Source organism: Cucurbita moschata, unplaced genomic scaffold (assembly GCF_002738365.1).
Source record: "Cucurbita moschata cultivar Rifu unplaced genomic scaffold, Cmos_1.0 Cmo_Scf00013, whole genome shotgun sequence".
Taxonomy (NCBI): domain Eukaryota; kingdom Viridiplantae; phylum Streptophyta; class Magnoliopsida; order Cucurbitales; family Cucurbitaceae; genus Cucurbita; species Cucurbita moschata.
The window spans coordinates 888,855-900,238 of NW_019268529.1; the positions used below are offsets into that span (position 1 = coordinate 888,855).

General features: G+C 37.2%; 1 pseudogene; it reads right to left on the reverse strand.

Moving 5' to 3' along the window:
* Positions 1 to 224: 224 nt before the first annotated feature.
* On the reverse strand, positions 225 to 1,430 carry LOC111451575 (annotated as a pseudogene).
* Between the last annotated feature and the right edge of the window lie 9,954 nt (positions 1,431 to 11,384).

The following is an 11,384-nucleotide window of genomic DNA, read 5'->3' on the forward strand; positions in this document are numbered from 1 at the left end:
CGGCAATGACACTCTATTTTAGTTTTGTTTAAGTAGTTAAAATCACCCACACCCATTTGAATGTTACAAAAAAAAACTCTCTTAATTTCTAGCAATAAAATTAACCAAAAAGATAGTTCCCTGTGGAATCGATAATTTACTTATTACTCGCTACTTGTGATAGTGTATACTTGCACTTATTCTTGTGAATTTTACATCATTTTATTATATATATCCACATGCGATCAACAACCAATCGGAGGGAGGCCAGCGACGACTATATAACGACATCCAAGTTGGTAAATTTCCTGTAATTTTCAATCAGAATTATGTTTGAAAATAATAATAATGAAAACATGTCACATACTAGAAAGTTTTTAATGTTAAGATAATTTACCTCAATCAAGCTTTGTTGTCTATTTTGTATAAAACCTTGGTAACCGCTAATATTGTATTGTAGTTGTCTTGTCCGAAGGTCGTAGAAATTAATGTTTAAGTCATTAGTTCCTGCACTAATAACAACCAAAGCATTACGAATAATCCTTCTACTTTCGTCCACACCCACAATCCCTTGAAGCCTTTGAATGTAGTTTTTGAAAAGATCAATTTGCTTCATCACAGGAATGACATTGGATATCATAGAAGTCAAATCGTCAAACCCCGAGCCAGCCGACGCAAAACTGACACCTGTTTCGACATCATCATCTGAAAGTTCTGGATCATAAACGAAGGAACAAGTTCTTTTATGCCTAACTTAGAAGCTAAAATATGAGGGATGAGTTTTCCATCACTAAACCTTCCCGTAGCAACATGATCCAGGAAATCTTTGCCGTATGGTGCGTAATTAGCCTTAAAAATAGTGTGAATGAAGTTGTTATTTCCGGTATCCACAGTATAATAACCGAATATGAGAATAGCGGGAAAAGATGAAAAAGTTTTAGGAGCTAAAACACTGCATGGTTTGCTAGGAAATAACGACTAAATTATGAAGAGCGATAGAACATCAATGAAGTAATTGTTGGGATTAGATTTGGTTTAGTTATTTGGATTAGATTTGATTTAGTTATTTGAATTAGATTTTATTTAGTCATACCAAATTTAGTCATATCCGATTTGATTATGTTGTAACGCTATATAATAGCTAATTTCATTCTTCAATAATACGAGAGATTTCTCCCAATTCTTCTAATGTTTCTAGTTTTCTCTCTCCGTTCCTAACATTTGGTATCAGTGCCATGCCCTAAACTAGTTAAAACTAGAAGAAGCCGTCTTCTACGTGTGTCATGATAAAAGTATGTCGATGGAGAGTCCATTTGTGCAGCCTGCAATTCCAAAATTTGATGGGTCTATGATCATTGGGCGATGCTCATGGAAAACCTTTTGCGTTCCCAGGAGTACTGGGATTTGGTGGAGAATGAGATTTCTGCAGCAACAGAAGATATCGTTTTCATGGATACCCAGAAGAAGCACATTGAAGATCAGAAGTTGAAAGATTTGAAAGCAAAGATTATTTATTTCAAGCATTAGATCGTTCGATCTTGGAGACAATCCTCAACAAGGATACAACAAAGAACATATGGGATTCCATGAAGCAAAAATATCAAGGTTCGACACGGGTAAAACGTGCACATTTGCAAGCTCTTCGGAAGGAGTTTGAAATGCTTCACATGAAGGCAGGAGAATCTGTAAATGAGTATTTTGCTCAGACCCTTAGCATAGCCAACAATATGAAAATAAATGATGAGAAGAAAGGAGATGTTGAAGTAGTTGAAAAGATTATGAGATCTATGACTCTTAAGTTTGATTATATTGTGTGTTCCATTGAAGAGTCTAACGATACGACCATTTTAACTATTGATGAGTTGCAAAGCATTCTGCTTGTGCATGAACAACGCATGAGTTCTCATGTTGAAGAAGAACACGCTTTGAAGATCACTCATGGTGACCAATCTGGAGGAAGGAGTCAAGGTCGTGGAAGCTTTAGAGGCAGAGGAAGGGGACGAGGCAGACAAACCTTCAGCAAGGCCACAGTAGAGTGCTATAATTGTCACAGGCTAGGACATTTTCAATGGGAATGTAAAAGCAAGGAGAAGGAGGCAAACTATGCAGAGACTCAAGAAGAGATGTTGCTGATGGCTTACGTGAATATGAATAAGGCCAATAGAGAAGATATGTGGTTCCTTGACTCGAGATGTAGCAATCATAATTGAATGGAATCATACTGATAATCATAGGAGTATTCTATGTGCCTGAGCTGAAGAACAATCTACTGAGTATTGGGAAATTGCAAGCAAAAGGGCTTAGCATTTTGTTTCAAAATGGAACATGCAAGGTGTTTCATCTTGAGAGAGGCTTAATCATGGAGACAAAGATGTCTTTGAATCGAATGTTCGTACTGCATGCTATATCTCAGTCTGTAGCAGCCATTCAAACTCAATTGAAACTTATGGGGAGAAGTGGTTCAAGGTCTCTGTCGTACACTCATGGCTCCAATTCCTATCGCCATAATCGGAGAAGCAGAAGGGACCCAAGTCCTTCCCCCTATCATTCCACTACTCGTTCCAGGAGAAGCAGCCGTTCAAGTTCCATCAGCCGTCGATGCAGAAGTAGGTCTTCCTCGTTATCTCCTTTCCCCAAATCGTACAGTTCCAGTCCTAGTCGTGCATCCACTTATTGGAAACATTCCATAGAGAAGCTTAAGAAAGAGGAAGAAGAGAAGAAAAGGCATGAAGTAGAGTTGAAGAAGTTAGAAGAAGATGCAGCTAGGAGGATATGAGGATGGAAGAACTAATTCGGAAGAATGTTGAAGAAAGGCTAAACTCTGAAGAGACTAAATTAGAAATACAGAGGCGAATAGAGGAAGGTAGCAAGAAGTTGTTTGATGATGTTGATGTGCAACTTGAGAAAGAGAAAGAAGTTGCTCTTACTGCTACAAGACAAAAAGAAGAACAAGCACGGAAAGAGAGAGAAGAGCTAGATAAAATGTTGGAAGAGAATAGAAGAAGGGTAGAAAAAGCTCAGCGACGATTAGCTCTGGAGCTGCAGCGGAAGGAAGAAGAACAATATTGTGAGCTCGAGTTGATTCAGAGACAAAAAGAGGAGGCAGCTCAGAGAACTAAGCTATTTGATAAGAGTTTGAGTTATGTTTTGCTGGGAGTTAGTTAAGAGTCAAAAGCTTACATACTCTATGACATAGAAGCGGCAGATGAAAATACTGTAGAGGAAAATATTTCCTCTGGCTCTTTGGCTAAAGCCACCTCTCCTAACTCGAATAAGACGAGGAATAAGAAACCACCAGTCTGGATGAGGGACTATGCAATAGGAGAAGTTTTTTTTTTTGTAAAGAAGATGATGAAGCTCACTCAGCCATGTTTACTACTACTGAACCTGTAAACTTGAAGACACGTTTATTTAAAGACGCATTAAAGTATTAGAAATGGAGGCAAGCCATGGATCTGGAGCCATAAACAGAAATGGCACATGGGAATTGATGAAGTTAACAAAGGGTGGAAGTCTATTATGAGGTCGTAGATATAAATGGATTACTATTCGTGTTCAGTTTAATGGAGGAATTGTTAGGATTAGATTTAATTTAGTTATTTGGATTAGATTTGATTTAGTTATTTGAATTAGATTTGATTTAGTCATACCAGATTTAATCGTATCGGATTTGATTCTGCAACGCTACGTAATAGCCAATTTCATTCTTTAATAGTACGAGAGATTTCTCCCAATTCTTCTAAACTTTCTAGTTTTCTCTCTCTATTCCTAATAGTAATTAACTCGTGTCATTCTTGTTTGTAATATCATCTTCGTTAATTGGTTGATGTATTTATATGAGTTGAAGGATATAACAGTGACATCATTATGATTTTTTTGTATAGTTTAAGGAAAGAAACTCTTCAAACCAAGAAGAATGTTTTGTTTTTGAATTACTGTATACAACAAAATAAAGGTCGAATTCGACGATTTATGCCTTTATTACCTTAAGAAAGTCAGCTATTTGAACATAATAAAGTTAATTTTTGCTGAAGTAATTAGTTAATTTTATGTTTTCCAAATTGATCCTTTTTAAACTCTTCTGAGTAATAGTTAGCTAAATCAATTAACAGTATGTAACGGGCCTAAGCGGATAATATCTGGTACTGACTTTGATAGGTTATAAATAATATATGAGCCAAAGACCTTATCTCAAAAGCTGTTATAAATGATATGTGAGCCAGACATAACTACATTATCAACTAACAAACTAATATCTCCTGGCGGTGGACTTGGAGAAGAATATTACAACTACATTAAAAAAAAGAAACGTCCAAAACATAACCATGAATCTCTTATCCATTCCGGAGCCAACCCAACCCAAAAATTTTATGGTTCAATATTGTTGGGTTCACGTAACGATATGACTGTGATAGGTATAAGAACGTTAAGGTTATGATAAGTTAGGGAACGATATGACCACGAAGTGTTTACAATATGACATGTTTATGATACGATACATTGTGATGTGATATGTTATGTTTAGATTGTTTTGTGTGACCATTGAGGTAATTGGTGTATGAATTGCACGTTATGAAATGACATGTTGAAGCATGGAGCGTTATGTTATGTTTTCTAAATTGTATGTATGCAGCACGTTATGAATATGATATCACGATAAATGTAATGAAATGTATCCCCGTTAGGATTATGTATGATACGTAGATCGAAAAATGAGAAATTATATGTTAAGCATGAAAGATGATAGCGGGGTTATATTCATTAATGATAAAAGTAGAAATATTGGAGACCTCATGTAACGCCTCTAATTTTCTCTAACCTAATTAGCGACGTTACCTTGCACTCGTATGACCAAAGTACGAAAATTTATGTAAGACAACCTCAATAGCGACGTCATGTTCATTATTATAAGTAGTTCATATATGGAGAAAACAATAGCGACAACCTAAGTAAGAAATAAATCAACATGTAACTAGGAGAAATAATTGCAATTTAACTATCATTCAAAAGAGTCCAAACAAGACGCCTACGATACTACAACCCCTCCCTAAGACTTCCATGGCCTTCGCAGCGTTCACCGTCAGCCGTACATGGGGGCCTTGTCCTTACCTGAAAATGTGGGTAGCACGTGGCTTGATTATTATATAAAATACTCAGTAAGTCGCCCCACTATTGGGGTTAAGCATACAACATACATTCAGAACACATGTTGGTCGCATACAACACACATACATAAGCACAAGTACCAAAAGAAAGAAAACGTGAGGGGGACCTGTCTTCCATTCCTTTCCATGGCCTTAGGCCCTTGCTTTGTCCGGGCAGGGTGGATGCATGGTAGCTCCCCACGCATGGCCCCCATACGTAATCGTGGGCCCACTAGGCGAGTTCACATGCGAACTCCCTGGGCCTGGCTTGGTCGGGTACGTATGACATACAATACCGGACGTCACGAAAAAGGAGGGCCTGCATGATATCATAGCGAGCATAATATCGAACTTACGCGTCCATACCATCATTAACATAACCAGGAAGTAACCTCGTGTACATAGCACATAGCTTGCATTTGGTCCCTAAGGTTTACCTCCATGACATTATACATACAAAAGTTTCATCCCCTCACCGCATTACATAGCATAACTGGGTTAAACATTGAGTAAGCATATCGTAGCACATTAGTCATCACATTCATGGCATGCGGAGTTCTCATTACAATCGTGACATGTCAATCAAGCTCATGCATACAGGGTAGCACGTCATGGCATAAACATCATCAACTACCTCCTATAACACCACAATATACACTTAGCGTCCTTTCATGAGGAAACCCAACCAAACCTTATGTCTAACTATCAAGGTAAGTTCCTATCATGATCTTTGTTTAAAATTAAGAGTTACACTGACCTCAAATGCCTAAAATAAGGACAGGAATGACTCCAGAAGTGTCGAAAACCCAGGAATCGGTATATTTTTTGTATACCAAGCCGTTAAGCCGAGTCGTCGAGCCAAGCCAAGCCGCGGAGCTGAAACACTGAGCTGACAAGCCATTAACTCTTAGCCATTTCGCATGGGAAATGTGTCCCCACGTCGTACAGCCCATTAGCTGCATGGGAATGGGTTGGGTTGCGCCCCCCATAGGGGTACTATATGGGCTTAGGGTATTCAGCACACCCCTAGGCTAGATATCATGTAGTCCCAGATAGCCATGTAGAGGTAGCGCCTCATAGAGAGATACCGACCATATCAGCTTGGCGAAATGAACCTCTAGGTGTATAATGAAAGGACGATGAACCGGTGAAACCCAAGGGGACAAGCTCCAAGGGACTAGGATTAGAGCCAGATTTCCTAGAACCAAATTAGGAAACCATGGGAACCTATTAAATTAGGATGCTAAGAGAGCCTACACGTAGGTGGCTTACTGAGTATAATTTTTATACTCATCCTTGCTATGTTTTTCTTTTTCAGGAGCGCGGGACGTCGATCAAGGGCGGGCGTGATGGAGACGGGGATTGTCATAGAGGAATGAGTTGTCCCGGGGCGTCAGTCCAGTCTTTATTTTGTATTTGTATTCTTTCGAAATTTATTTCCAAACTATCAAGTGTTTTGTTTGTTGTTGAAAAACTTTATTTGAATTAAAGGTTTTTCTATATTTCATATTTAAATCACTTTGTGTATTTATGTGCTGTCTTTAGCCACGATCCGTTGTCTTTTTTTTTTTCTTTTCTAAAAACAATAATATAGTTTATTGTTAATTTATATAGTTGAGATCAAGGTACCTACAACAACTACAAGAGTCGATGATAGAGAAGTTATCGAGTATAAACTGAAAGGGGTATCGACTATAGAAACTGAGAGGGGTATCGGCTATAGAAACTGAGAGGGGTATCGACTATAGACTGTAAGGTCATTAAATCTCAAAAAATAATATACAATAATCAATGAGATGTTATGACTTGCATGTAGCAGATTCAGTTGGACGAAAGGTTCAAATGTATCGAAGTAGACAAGAAGGTGTATGGGTTAGGGTAAAATGAAACTTATATTGTTTCAAATGCATAAAAGGTTTGGTTGTCTTGATCCAACCACTACTAGGCTATATATCACCAGTCACGTTCAATTCGATGAACATCATTTTCCTGCTGTCCCTAGGTCTCTTTCCTCTTTTCATATTTCAAATTTTTTGGAGCCGCGTATTTACCATATCGATCCCCCTACCCCTTCTTCATTGCACATTCCTCGATCTAGATCCTCTCCATGTGATATTTGTTATGACCTTGTGGATGAGTATGTGCAAATTGATACTTCTCTTGCAGGGTCCTCTTTGCCACTCTCGGCTTCTGATTCACACTTTATTGAACTTGCTGCTGATTCCTCTTCTTCTTTGGGCTCTGATCCTACGATCACACGAGCAAAAGTTGATATTTTCAAAACTCGTTATCCAACAACTTTTGATGTTTTGGGCTCATTTGGACTTCTTTTTGCTCTTCTTGCACTCGTTGAGCCAAGAGAATTCAAATCCACTGCTAAGAGTCATGTTTGGATTGCTGCTATGGATGAGGAAATTCGAGCTTTACAACAAATGGCACTTAGATTTTGGTTCTTCGCCCGTGCAACACCAACATTGTGGGCTCTAAATGGGTGTTTAACATTAAATATTTGCTCAATGGATCTGTTGAGCATTTCAAGACTCGTCTTGTTGCCAAAGGTTATACTCAGATTTCTTGTCTCAATTACACTTGCACTTTCAACCCTATTGTTAAAGCTACTACTATCGTTGGCCATTGTGACGCCTTCAACCTTTCTTACCCAATTTAGCCTTTCTATAAAACCGAGGCTACCAAGGTACAAGCCTTCCTAGAAAAAGGAATAGAAAAGAGGGGCTAGGATTTTTGAAAGAGGAAGTTTAAAAGTAAGATTCAAACTCAAATTTGCAGAGTTCATGACGACTTTTGGTTGGGAATCCTTCACGGAAGTGGCTCAAAACATGATTCTTCATAGATCTAAACTCTTGAATTACCGAAATCTATCAATAATTGAGGAGGAACCCAAGGTATGATTTATGAATTTAAGGATAGTATTTCCGTTTAAATTATGACTTGTGATTGTTTGGTTCTAAAATTGGTTCATTCTATTTTAGGAGATCATATTTACCCAATCTTGTGAAGAGGTCCTAGAGAGAAAATGCTTGGAATCCATAATTGATGAAATTGCATGTTTGATTTAGCTGTTAGAAGATGTTTAAACTTTATTTTTAACGGTGTTTTCACCATATTTGCACTTATGAATATTGAAGTTATGAAAATTTTTACGAACTTTAGATATTTTTTTTCTTGAACTGACATAGGTTTATTTAAAAGAAAAATAAGTCCAATACAATGGATGTTAATGGGACTTCTGGTGACTATACGGTGGCAGCTACATTGTGGTGGGCATGGTAAGGGATGCTTGGAGCAGCTACATGATGGTTGGCATGGTGGGCATGGTAAGGGATGCTTGGAGCAGCTACATGATGGTTGGCATGGTGGGCATGGTAAGGGATGCTTGGAGCAGCTACATGATGGTTGGCATGGTGGGCATGGTAAGGGATGCTTGGAGCAGCTACATGATGGTTGGCATGGTGGGCATGGTAAGGGATGCTTGGAGCAGCTACATGATGGTTGGCATGGTGGGCATGGTAAGGGATGCTTGGAGCAGCTACATGATGGTTGGCATGGTGGGCATGGTAAGGGATGCTTGGAGCAGCTACATGATGGTGGGCATGGTGGGCATGGTGAGGGATGCTTGGAGCATCTACATGATGGTGGCTGTGGTGATGGTGGCCGTGGTGAGGGCTTGATGCAACTACTTGGTGATGACTGCCATGATGAGTTGGTGCAACAACAGGGTTGCCATGAGATTCAACAGATTCGATGACATTGAACTTGGATTGCGTAGGCTGGTGGTGGTGAGGGCTTGGAGCAGCCACATGATGGTGACCCCGGTGGTGGTGGTGGTGGTGGTGGTGAGGGCTTAGAGCAGCTACATGATGGTGGCCATGGCGGTGGTGGTGAGGGCTTGATGCACCGTGACTATCATGATGAGTTGGTGCAATAACAGGGTTGCCATGAGATTCGGCAGATTCAATGACATTGAACTTGGACTGTGCAGGCGCATGGTGGTGATGGTGGTGGTGGCGGCGGTGATGATGATGATGATGCGGGCCTGGAGCGGCTGCTTTGTGGTGGCTGTCGTGGTGAGTTGGTGCAGGAGATAGGCTTTCAAGAGATTCAGTAGCTTCAAAGACATTGAAACTACAATAGAAAAGAACCAAAAGCACGCAAACACTTGTTTTAAGAGAAGTCATTTGAATATGATATGAACTTCTAAGCCTGAAGTCTCATATATATATATATATATATATATATATATATATATATATATATATATATATACGTTCATAATGAATTGAAAAACATTCTAAATTGAGAGTATACTATATAATTAAGTAAAAGTTGAATAGTCTTGTCTAGAGGGTCGTGTCAATCAATTTAACTCGATTTTCATCTATATTTGGATTTTAAAATAAAGAACCAAACTCACCTTCCATAACCTTCTAAACTGAGAGTATACTATGTAATTAAGTAAAAGTTGAATAGTCTTGTCTAGAGGGTCGTGCCAGTCAATTTAACTCGATTTTCATCTATATTTGGATTTTAAAATAAAGAACCAAACTCACCTTCCATAACCTTCTAAATTGAGAGTATACTATGTAATTAAGTAAAAGTTGAATAGTCTTGTCTAGAGGATCGTGTCAGTCAATTTAACTCGATTTTCATCTATATTTGGATTTTAAAATAAAGAACCAAACTCACATTCCATATATGAATTCAACAAATTTCTTAATTAAAATTTTATATTTAATTTAAAATGTCAATTAAAGAATTTGATTCGGGAATGTTTTCGTTCAACAAATTAAAAAGAAAAATATTAAAACTGAAGGTGGAAAGAGAAAAGTTGTGTGGGATAATCTTTAATTTCTCTATTTTTTTTCTAATAAAATAATAATGTATAGACTTAAATGTCCATAATAAAATTTTAAAACAATATAGTAATTAACAAGAAAAAATGACTAAAATATGGAAGAGAATATGCACGACTAAAATACGAGTGAGACAATATGGATGAGTATGTTATGCATGATTTAAGAAATTACCAATATGTCCCTATGATGAGATTTGTGATGAGTGTTGTTTTATATGCTTTCCACTCTGTTAGAAAGGATGATGGGCTATTGTGATATGTGCTCTGGGTGATTGATGGATGGTATCTCCCCGTTGAACTTGTTTGCTTGTATGTGAGCATGATACACTATGTGTTAGCTTAAGGTGTTTCATTGTGTGTTCTCCCTGTGGAGTGTGTTTACTTGCACAGAGCTAGGGCGTTAGAGTTAGGTTGGCTAGACGATGACCTAGGTCATGATGTTTTAAGTAGACTAAGCACTTAGGGTCGTGAGTGACGGTAGAGGTTCTAGTTCCTTGTACTACAAATAATAATAATAAATAAATAAATAAATAAAATATACAAATAAACAAATAGAAATAATTATTAAAAAATAGTTAAATAATAATAATAATAATAAATAAACAAAAAAGAAGAAACAACTTTTCCCCTCCTCCCACTAACCTCTCGTCCCGTCTCACAATTATCTCTCCTCAACCCATCCTTATGCCAGAAAGTAACAGCAAAAAGAAACATAAAAACAACAATCCTCATATTTGATCCTCATATTTGTTTGAGGAATAAAATGAGAAAGGCTTTTAGCTAGTTAGATTCACTAGATATTTACATTGAAGATACATCCGATCAATAAGGTATTTATAAAATCTTCATTCTCTTTTATCCTATTTCTTTTTTCAAAATCACAGTCATTTACAGTTAGATCTTCGTTAAATTATTACATTGATTTAGCTTTGAGTTAGAAACCAATTGTCAATAATTTATAATTCTATTCCGGTAAATCACACCAATTCTAGTAAATCAAGTAAGATTAGTAATATTAAATTAAATTTATATCAATAGCCAAGTGAATAGATTAAAAATAGAATGACCAAAAAAATTTGCTAACAGAAACACTGACAAGGAAAGATTTAGAAACAGGGATCCATTAGAAATTTAGAATACATCCAAACAAAATTAGGAGGCAACAGAGTAAATACAGAGAGTAAATAAAAATAAAAAAACAAACTAAATATAGAGAAAAGTACATACACATAGCAGTAGAGGGCAGAACCATTAGAAATTTGGAATACATGCTGACAAAATTAAAAGCTAACATAGTAAATATAGATAAAAAAGGAAGATTAAGGAATAACTTGAAATAACTCTTATTTTTTTTTTTTTTTTTTTTTTTTTTTTTTTTTTTTTTTTTT